Below are 10,386 nucleotides of genomic sequence, written 5' to 3'. Positions count from 1 at the left end.
CTGAGCTGGCGGGCAAAGGTGATCGCTGCAGAGTACGGTCCTGCGAGACGAGAAACAACCTCCAGGGTTGGCAGACACGACGCTGCCAGGCGAGAGACGTGGGTGCAGTCTCCAGGTTTGGCAGGTACGGTTGTCAGACAGAAAACCCCCTGTGATACGCTGAGTTACTCTACAACGAGCTACCTTACACCGAACTGCTGGTGATGCGCCGAGGTGCTTCTACCCGAGGTAGGTCTCCGAGGTAGCCTACTTAGGTTTGGACAGGAGCGATTTTATTCTAGTTAGGGAGCTGACGAGCTTAACCCGAAGTGTCTTTAGTTTGGGGTGCTCCCTACTTGGGAGAATCTTAGCTCGGGGTGCTCCCTACTTGGGAGAGTCTTAGCTCAGGGCAACGATGTATTATCTTGTAGCGAGCTGCCATTCATAGCGAGCTCATTACGCTGAGTTGTCACTTATGTCGAGTCACATCCACGTGTCCCCTCATTATGAGGTTGGGCCAAATCACCCTCCATCATTACCGAATCTGATCCACTCTGAACCATTTGAAGACCTAATCAATACTCCTATAGCTTATTTGCAATTGTGTGCCACCCAGTGACCTTATAGGCACATACCACTTTGCATTGAGAACATCTCCCATGAATAAAAACACTTGAATACGAAAGATGTACCCATTGTATGGTGAAATGTGCCAATAGGCACATACCACTTTGCATTGAGAATATCTCCCATGAATAAAAACACTTGAATACGAAAAATGTACCCATTGTATGGTGAGATGTGCTAATGAGATCGGTTATGAAGTGTGCTGTGTGAGGAGCAGATCCGGTCTACTTATTTTGGGTTATCCGTACTTTCCTTCTCTCCCTCACCCATTGCAGGTCGGTATAGGGATTTTGCTTCAAGGAGATCCTATTGGAGATGGGTTTCTCACTCTCTTGTAACATGTAATATAAGTGTAGGTATAGAGAGATAGAGAAAGCTAATGTGAGAGGAAGTGTAATAATATGGAACTATAGCTGAAAATCAAAGCTAAAATAAAATAAAATAAAATATAAAACTGGAGTGAGAAATCCAATGAAGATTAAACACCTATAAAACCGACCAACATCCTATGGTCCAATGCCTTCCTACAACTTAATTACATGACAACTTTATTTAGGTTTTCTATTAAATATTAATTATTATTATTATTATTTTGTTGTAAAGTAGATAACTTAATTTAAAATTTTGAAAAGTTTTAAATTATTGTTATTTAGGGTTTAGGTAATTTCAAAATTTTAAGTAAGTTACCATTGTTTTAGCAATTAAGTTAATAAGTTTGAACAATTAGTTATTTTAATTATTCAAATTAAAGCAAATCATTCAAATTAATTAAAAACAAGGTAAAAAAAATCAATATTCTTAAAAATTATTAAATTAATTATAATAAGTAAAACTAAAAATATAAATTAATTAATTGATTTAAATTCATATTATTAATTGAATAGGTTATTATGGGGAGAGAAAGAGGGAGGGGCTGACATGATGGAAGATAGAGGAGACATGCCAACTTGTCATTTCCATCATTATGACGGGTTGTCGAAGCCCTCAAAATTAATGCTAGTCCCACAATAGAATTTTTGCAGTAATAGTGGTACTAGGTCGAATCCCACAGGGAGCTAGGGAATAATTTCTTAGCCGAATGATTAATATAATGGAGTGGGAGAATTAAATAATTAAAAATTCTAAAACAACAAGAAAGCAAATAGCAACGAACAAACAAGAGAAATCAGTCTTACCGAATTCTGATTCAAGGGTTCGGATTGATCAATTGGTCATCGATCATAGGTAGACCGACAGTCTTGCAATTCAAGCATTTAACCCTAGATTTATTAGGATAGCCATAATAAACCTTGTGTTTTTCTAAATCAGCTGACCAAATCCAACATTCGATAAACACTTATCACTAATCAACTAGGTACGATAGCGCTCCATATTAACTAGTGATAGCATTAAACTTTGTGAAAACAGTTAAACCAAAATAACAATAATTGAGATAGCTGCAATTATCGAATCTTGTTCCATTGATTCCCTTTAAGTTAAAACATGTCAATACATTGGTCAAAAACTGTCACGAACAATTGACCCAGAAAGATATTAACCTAATTGCTACTTGTACCACTATTCGTGACAATTACGGATCACCGAACCATGGATAGCAGTAGGAAAATGAATATTAACTAATTTGTTAGATTAATTAACATTAACATCCATAGAGAATAAGCACAAGAATCAATGAATACTTGAATTAAAAAGCAAGAACTTGAATTAAATACAGAACTTCACGATGACTCAATTGAACCTCCCCCTTGAACCAGAAAAGAAAAGGCTTAGCTGCTCATGATTTTCGAACCCTCCAGGCTTTGCTTCTTAGTAGGCCGAACTAATCTTCTTGAGTTGCTTGATGATTGATTGCTGGATGGTTGAGTGATGCTAGAGCTGGTTCGCCCCCCTCTTTATATAGCCAAAGGAGAGGGTTGTTTTCCAACTCATTCTAGGAGATCATCCTATTTTCAGGGAGTCTTGATCTTCTTTGAACTAATCCTAATCCTATCTCTTATCTAATGATATAATCTCAATCTTCTTATCTCTCTAGGATTACATTCAAGACTTTAGATCTGATAAGACTCTCTCCTTGGAGATTACATTCAAAATTGAGACTCTTGACTCTTGATTTCGAGTTGGATTGCTTTGATAACTTGGGTTGTTTCAAGGTACTTCTGCGAGTTGGGCTTCAGTTTGAAATGGGCTTGGCTGCGAACTTGCTCCGACTTCGGGCTCATTTTCGTACTCGATCTGGACCGAATCTGTCAAAACCCAAAACATAAAAGTTGTGGGCCTTCCTTTCGTCTTTCTAATGCTTTTTGAATTGTCCAATTCGAAGAATTGAGAGTTATGCCCAGATTACTGACTGTCGCCGAAACTATGCAAAATCACCCGATTTGCCCTATTTTTTTCCAATTGCCTTCTTTATTGCCCTGAATCGAAATACAAGAGTAATGAGTCCATTTAAGTGCTAAATTAATGTAAAAAGATGAAAATTAGGGACAAAAATAGGGTTTTTTTCAGTCTCATCACATTACTTCTTAGATAATATTATATTGCATTGAGAAAATAGAGATCAAGAAATGATAACCTAGGGTCAGAATTTGTAGTTTCAAATTACATTTGGGGTAAGTATGGATGCATAGAGTATTGTTTTTGGGAGTCGGGATCTCCTTGGTGCGAGATAGGGTAATTTACAATGATACAAGTTGTAGCATAAGACGAGAAGTTGAAGCAAGCTAAGCGCTTTAAAAGGTGATTTAATGAATCTCTAGATCTATAACCTTGTAACCTTCTTGACAAAATATGCATTATAGGTGATTCTTTTCCTGATTGGTGATATTACAATCAGTGATAAAACTGAAATCTCTCCATTTTTCTTTCACTTCTCTTAGAAGTACCAATCATCAGAAAAATCTTGGTCCAACCATAGATATGAGATATCCATTGACTAAATGAGGTCCGCTGACGAAAGAGTTAGCTTTTTTTCTTCAATGGTTTTACTTTTCCCATTCTTCTCGTATTGGGGCATTCAAACTTGTTTTCTTTCTTTCTTTCTTCTTCTTCTTCTTTTTTTTTTTATTGTTTACATTTGAAAAATGAGAGAGGGCATAACGAAAGGAATGACCTATCATTTGATGATCTTGCACATGTGAGATGAGTGTATTATGTGTGGCAGGCGTGTTAAAAGTTGAATGGAAGAGTATCCTGTCTCTAGGGGTGTCAACGGTATTTGGAAATCCGATTTTAAATTCGAGATTTGACATAATTGAATCGAATTCAGATAATTCAAATAGTTAATCAGTCGAATTTGGATATCCTATTCATACCGAATAGCTAATCGAATTCGAATTCAGATATGACCTGATTCGATTCGATAAATATCCGAATTCAACCGATTATTTAATTTTTATATATAATATATAAAATTTTTAAATGTTTTATATAATTTATATATAATAAATAATTTATATATTTATATACTTTTCTTATAATATTTATTTTATATATTTATTAATTATTTAAAATAATTTATTAATCGAATTCGAATCAAATATTTGAATATTTAGTCGAATTCGAATTCAAATATTAATTTTCGATATCCGTCGAATATCAAATCAAATTTGAATATCAAAATTTTTAATCAAATTCGAATTCGATCAAAAATTTGCATTAGGGCTGTTCGTACTTTTTCGTAAATAAAAACCAGCCTCGTCCATAGTCCATATTCGAAGGAGAAAAAAAAAATTGAATATATAATAGGTCAAAGAGTAATAAGAAAAGAGGGACATTAATAAAGGATACCTATAGGCGAGTGACAGAGATAGAGAGAAGGGGTGGGGAGAGGTGATGCGAAAGAGAGATGTGGGATGGGAATGGTGTCCAGCCATACTCATTGCTTTTCAAATAAAAATATTAAAGAAATGTAAATTATCTTTTTTGAATTCAATCAAACAAATAATAACAAATGGGTCATTTGCAACCCGTTATGTCATCATCTTCACCCGAAATAAGAAAATGCCTGCATGGAAGTTGCTTTACATCCTCATCTGATGTATTCGATTTAGCTACCCAAACTATGTTGGTGAAACTAAACCATCCCTATTGATCAGACTACCAAACTGGAGTCAATAATCCATAACCACCAATTGCAGGCAATACCGTAGGCAATACTTAAACCATCAGCTAGTTAGGGAGCCCAATATGCTGCACCTTGTCGGCCAAGCAAGCACTAACATAGCCGGTTAGCAGAGATAGAACATGGATGAGAGAGGGGGGAAAGGGGCTAAAATGGAAATAGGACTGAAGAGAGAGAGAGAGAGACGGTGGGGAAAACTCAAAGAAAAAGACACCATCGAATGCAAAAGCAAACCCTTGTGGTTAGAAACGCCAGGCAAAACGGAGAGAAGGCAACTGGGTCATGCACGAATATCGCCTTGAAGGGAAGTTCGCCTACCATTACCTGTCCAGAAGTTCCAAGTTCGAATCCCTTGATCTCTATCTTCACCCTTTAAATTTCGTTCCTTGACTGTTCCAGTATTCATTTTAGGTGATTTATGACTTGAGGATGCAGAAGTTTTTTTTGGAAGACAGAGACAAGGAGTGGGAAGACAAATCCAAAGAGAAAGAAGGGTAGGAGAGTCACACGTTGTGATTTACTTGAGGATGGAGAGGGTTTTTCTGGAAGGGAGAGACAGCGGCCGGGGAGAAGTAATCGGTAGAACAGGAAGAAAAATTGAGAGAGAATGAAAGGCTGGAGAGTCGCACGTTGGGACGAAATATCACGTTGTGATTTACTAAAAGCTGGTGCTCAACGGCATCTGCCATTGGAAGATGAAACAGATGATACGAGGGTTTGAAGAAGAAGGGATCAATTAACACCAGTGGAGACGGTTTGGCGCAGAAAATCTAGGCTTTGATCCATCTGGAGGAGAGCTGAAGTTTCTTGCAGAGGGAGTTGATACCGTCGATGAGGCAGAAACTGCGACTGAAAGCTCCTTCGGTCCCCAGGATGAAACAGATGATGCGAGAGTTTGAAGAAGCAGGGATCAATTGACATCAGTGGAGAAGATTCCGCACAGGAAATCGGAGAAGTGAGAAGAAGCATGTCGAAGAAGAAATCGGAAAAGTGATCCGAGAGAATGAAGGATACGTGTCTCTCATGCAATAGACACACGCACGAGATGTTTGCACGTGAGAACGCTAATCTATTCGCACGAATACATCCCAATTAGCGCAAGGAGAGAGCAGGCATTCCGTAATAAGTATACATAGATTTATGGGTAAATTATGAAACCCCCCTGTATTATGGGGTCTGTGACAAAAACCATCCTGTACTTTGTTTTGCGACAAAGACCCTCTATAGAGGGGGGGCAGCAACTGGTTAGGCGTCGACAGAGGGCGCATCAATTGAGGGAAGGAGCAGACATAGAAAAAGAAAACAATAATTAAAGATGGAGAGAGAGGGAGAGGGGCCGGTGGTGGATTCGTCGCCGCTGAGTTCGAATCCGCCACTGCAATCAGTTGCAGCGGTGGAAGTCGGTGATGGGTTTGAAGGCGGAGGCGGCGGTGGAAGTGGAGGAGGAGGGGTTGCTCTTTCGGAGGTTATAGGGGAGGAGAGAAAGGAAGATCAGCAAGTTGTCTACCTCTCAGAATAAGCCATGTCTGCGCCCAGGCGTTCAATCTCCATGACACCGATATCTAGCTGGGGTGCTACGCAACCCGAACCGGAGAAGGTGCGACACGTGATGAACTACGATTCTCTCAACAAGCCAACTAACACAGTAGTAATAATATTGTTCTTCGCTGAGATTTGTTCTTTCAAGTTTTTCCCCTACACTTCCTTGAGTAAGCTGTTAGAATGAGAGAGTGTGACAGGTGCGCACTGGGCATGAAACATCGCTGCGATAATGGCTTATGGAAAGGGAAAGATAGGGAGCTTTCCGATTATCTATTTGACTACCAAAAATAATTCGATTTTTGATTTACGGGTGGGTTTGGCAGATCACGTTCTCACCTTCTTCTTTCTTCTTTTTTGTCCTAACTTCTATTCCGTGTATTTAAAGGACACTGGTGGTATCGAGGATGCAGATATCTCCCGGCCTTGTTGTCTAAACTTGGGCGAAGGATACAGATAACATCGTCTTCTTTCTACTACTGTCTAAGAGTTTACAGAAAAACAAATTTATATTATCGTAGAAACATGGCCACGCAACTGGAGACCATGTTAAAAAGGACAGCCTGTGTTGTCGGAGGCAGCGGTGAACAAAGACACTGACAGTGTAACACTTGCTTGAAGTTGAAGGTGGGTTGCCGATTAATGTTGAAGGTGGGCTTTATTCACCGGTAGCGTGGTGTTGAAGCAAGTGTTGCACATTGCGTCAACACCACTATTCTGTCTCGTCGGAAGCAAGTATTGCATACTGCTTCAACACCACGCAATCGGAGACGGTGTTAAAACTCCCAAATTAATGTTGTTGATTGAAACAGAATGACACGATCAAGCCAGCAATTCTGGAAAGTTAAACAATTCTGCGCGGGACGAAGTGATTTGTTACTGGAAACATGTGAAGGACAAAACCGGATCTGATGTTGAGGAAAAAGAGACGCTGTGAACAAAGTGAGGGAAAAATATCGTAGAGATAGAGAACAACAGCGACAGTAATCCCCGATCTCCCTTTCTCTTCCACCTGAATAGTATTTTTCTTATTATAAGTGTAATATGAGGATTAAAAAATATTATAACGGAAAACTAACGGAAGGGGTTTTTGTCTCACGGTACTAGAAATTATTGTTCTTGAATTGAATCCTTTTTCCCATTAGCACTCCATCCGCAGGAGACTTTTACTTGAACAATTGGTCACTGGGCATGATTAATATATATATATATATCAACTTTTCTTTTTATTTACGTTCCATGTGTAAACAATACTTGCAGAAGAAAAGCTTTTGCCTGAATGACAGGCCAACTAAACAGAAGTAGAGAAGTAAGTTAAACATGAGGTCATGGCTTCGGATATGGCAAGAAAACAAGTGGGTTAGAGTTTGGGGAAGAAAGATGCATGATTAGGAAGAGGAAGAGAAAACAAAAAGAAAAAAAAAAAAAAAACAAGGGAGGAAATGGTTGTGTAAAGAAATTGAAAAAAACAAGAAAAGTAAATGGTTATTAGATTTGTTCATGCGTAGGGTAGCCAACGTGTCACGGGGGTAATCGCTGGGGCCCCGTGCGGCACTCGAAATGGGCGAGTAAGCCTACGAAACAAAGCAAACACACACACAAAGGCAACAAGAAGGCACACGAATTAGCAAAAGGCTACTTGTATTGCATAAATCGGTGGTAAGCACAAACACACAGTACAGTGTCGAGGGGATCTCGTGCTTAACCTTTACACGCTTATGAGCTCACTCGACTACCTACCTCCCCTCAAAGAGTACGTTAAGCTTTTGGGGGAGTGACAATAAGAAACGTCAAAAAGATGAAAAAGCATACTACAATATTACAATATTGCCATTGGCAGCCCCCCATACAAAAGTACATGTTTAGCCCACCCATGGCACACACTTGGACGTTGGAGTTGCGGCTGAAGGCACAGAGGATGGCACTTGATGGTGCGACGAAGAGAACCTTGTTACAGTCTCCCCCACTCAATTCAGTCTTCGTCCTCGAAGACTAGCTTCTGCTTGAGGCTTCAACTTGTTGTTGGTGAAAGAAGGTTCTTCGACTGCTCCCCGAACCGGGTTTCTTCCAACTTCTGCTTGAGGCTTCAACTTCTTGTTGGTGAAAGAAGGTTCTTCGACTGCTCCACGAACTGGGTTTCTTCCAAGGCCCAGATAGTAGGTTGGGTAGATTGCTAGTGGATGTTCTCGATGGTGGGGAAAACCTATGGCTAGCCCCTAAGTTAAGTCCCTGCTTGGCTGCTTCAAGGTAGGATTTTGACTTGTTCCTGATGGTGGTAGGAAGGTTGGTGGCCAAGGTTAGGTCAAAATGGTATTTTGGATTGTTTGGGTGTTGGTTCCCATGCATTCTTCCCCAAGGGTGACTCGCAAGGCTACTACGGGATTTATCTTGAGGGATAATGTGAATGTGGCCCCTAAATGGCTCAGGTGGCACTCGCTCTCCCCGATGGTTGTGGCAGTAGGTGTGGGCAAAGTTCGTCACGGCCTTGGGTCTTCTGCTTTGCTTGGTGGTTGTTGACACACACGAACCCTGTTGCTGGAGAGGTGTAGACGGCTGGATGGCCTGCTGCTTCCTGCTGCTGTTGTAGTTGTTGGCTTGAGGGGCGGCTTCTTCCGCCAGTGGAGTGGGGAACTTCTCTGCTTCCTTCAGGTTGGTGTTGAACAAGGCTTCTTCGTGAAAAAGTTGTAGTGCAGAAACTTGCTTCCCATGAACCTTAGTAGAAGTCGTAACTGGTACCATGCAAGGGGAGCGCTCGTCCAAGATGCATAAAGAGTTGATGTGAGGTAGGAGTGCTGCTTCTGCTTGTCTCATGAAGTCCATTCCCAAGACAACTCGGAAGTCATCCAGGGGTACCACTGAAAGATTAATCTTGCTTGTCCACGACCCAACTTGGAGGTCAACCCCACGAGCCATGCCTTCAATCGCCTTTGCCCCGGAGTTCACGGCCTTGATCCACCCTGTCTCTTTCATAGTGTTCAGCTTGAGTCGCTTGGCCTCGGCAACTGAGATGAAGTTGTGGGAGGCCCTTGTATCAACAAGGGCTTGAGTCTGCTTCCCGCCGAGGAGGATGTCTACATACTTCAGCCCCCTTTGGGCTTTCTTCGGCCTTTCATGATTGGGCCCTTTCTTCACCATGGCGTTAAAGAGTTGAAGGGCGCCCACTCTAGGCACCCGTACCGACTTTTCCTCGTCACTTTGCTCGTCATCACTGAGTTTGGCGACAAGGGCATTGATCTTCTTCTTGGTTGGGCAGTTGTGAACCAAGTGATTTCCCCCACAAAGGAAGCAAGAAATTGGGGACCCAGCGGTTCTGGGCTTGTAACGGTGCTGAGGGCCTTGCTCTCCTTGTGGCTTCTTCCCATAGTCTTGTCTTGCTGGCTTGTTGAAGCTGGAGTTGTCGTACGGAGGGCGTGAAGGACTTGCTCCCCCACTCGATTTAGGGGAACGCGGGTTTTCTGGCTTAGGGGTTTCTTCATCTGACAAGCTGGTCTCATTGAGTTGCTCCGCCACTGCCATTGCCGTGGCGAGGTCCTGTACGTTGCGGCGTTGGAGTTCTAGTTCGGCCCATGGCTTCAGTCCGTCCATGAAGTTGAACAGTAGATCCTTGTCGGACATGTCCGTGATCTCCAAGGAAAGGGCTGAAAACTCTTTAACATAATCGTGGAGTGAGTCCTCATGCTTGAGTGATTTCAACTTCTTCCGTGCCAGGTACTCTACGTTCTCTGGGTAGAATTGCCGCTTTAGTTCTCGTTTGAAATCAGCCCATGTCTCGATGGTGCACGTACCCCGTTCAATGTCTTGGCATCGCCTGCGCCACCATAGCATAGCAATGTCAGTCAAATACATAATCACCGTACGAATTTGCGTTAGGTCATCATCAATGCCAGCGGCATGGAAATATTGTTCCATTTGCCACAAGAAGTTGTCAAGTTCTCTAGCATCTCGGGAGCCGGCATAAGGTGTAGGCTCCCGAATCTTCACATGAGCAGGAGCCAGTGTTGTGGAGGGGCTTGGAGTGCTGGCCACTAGTCTCTTGAGGAGCGTCATGTCTCCTCTAAGATCATCCAATTGAGTCTGGAGGTCGGAGGGAGAGGCCATGGCCACTTTCATGGCCACCCATT

Source organism: Nelumbo nucifera, chromosome 2 (genome assembly GCF_055504915.1).
Source record: "Nelumbo nucifera cultivar China Antique chromosome 2, China Antique-T2T, whole genome shotgun sequence".
Classification (NCBI taxonomy): domain Eukaryota; kingdom Viridiplantae; phylum Streptophyta; class Magnoliopsida; order Proteales; family Nelumbonaceae; genus Nelumbo; species Nelumbo nucifera.
The sequence above is the reverse complement of the archived record's forward strand: the minus strand, read 5'-3'. Positions refer to the sequence as shown.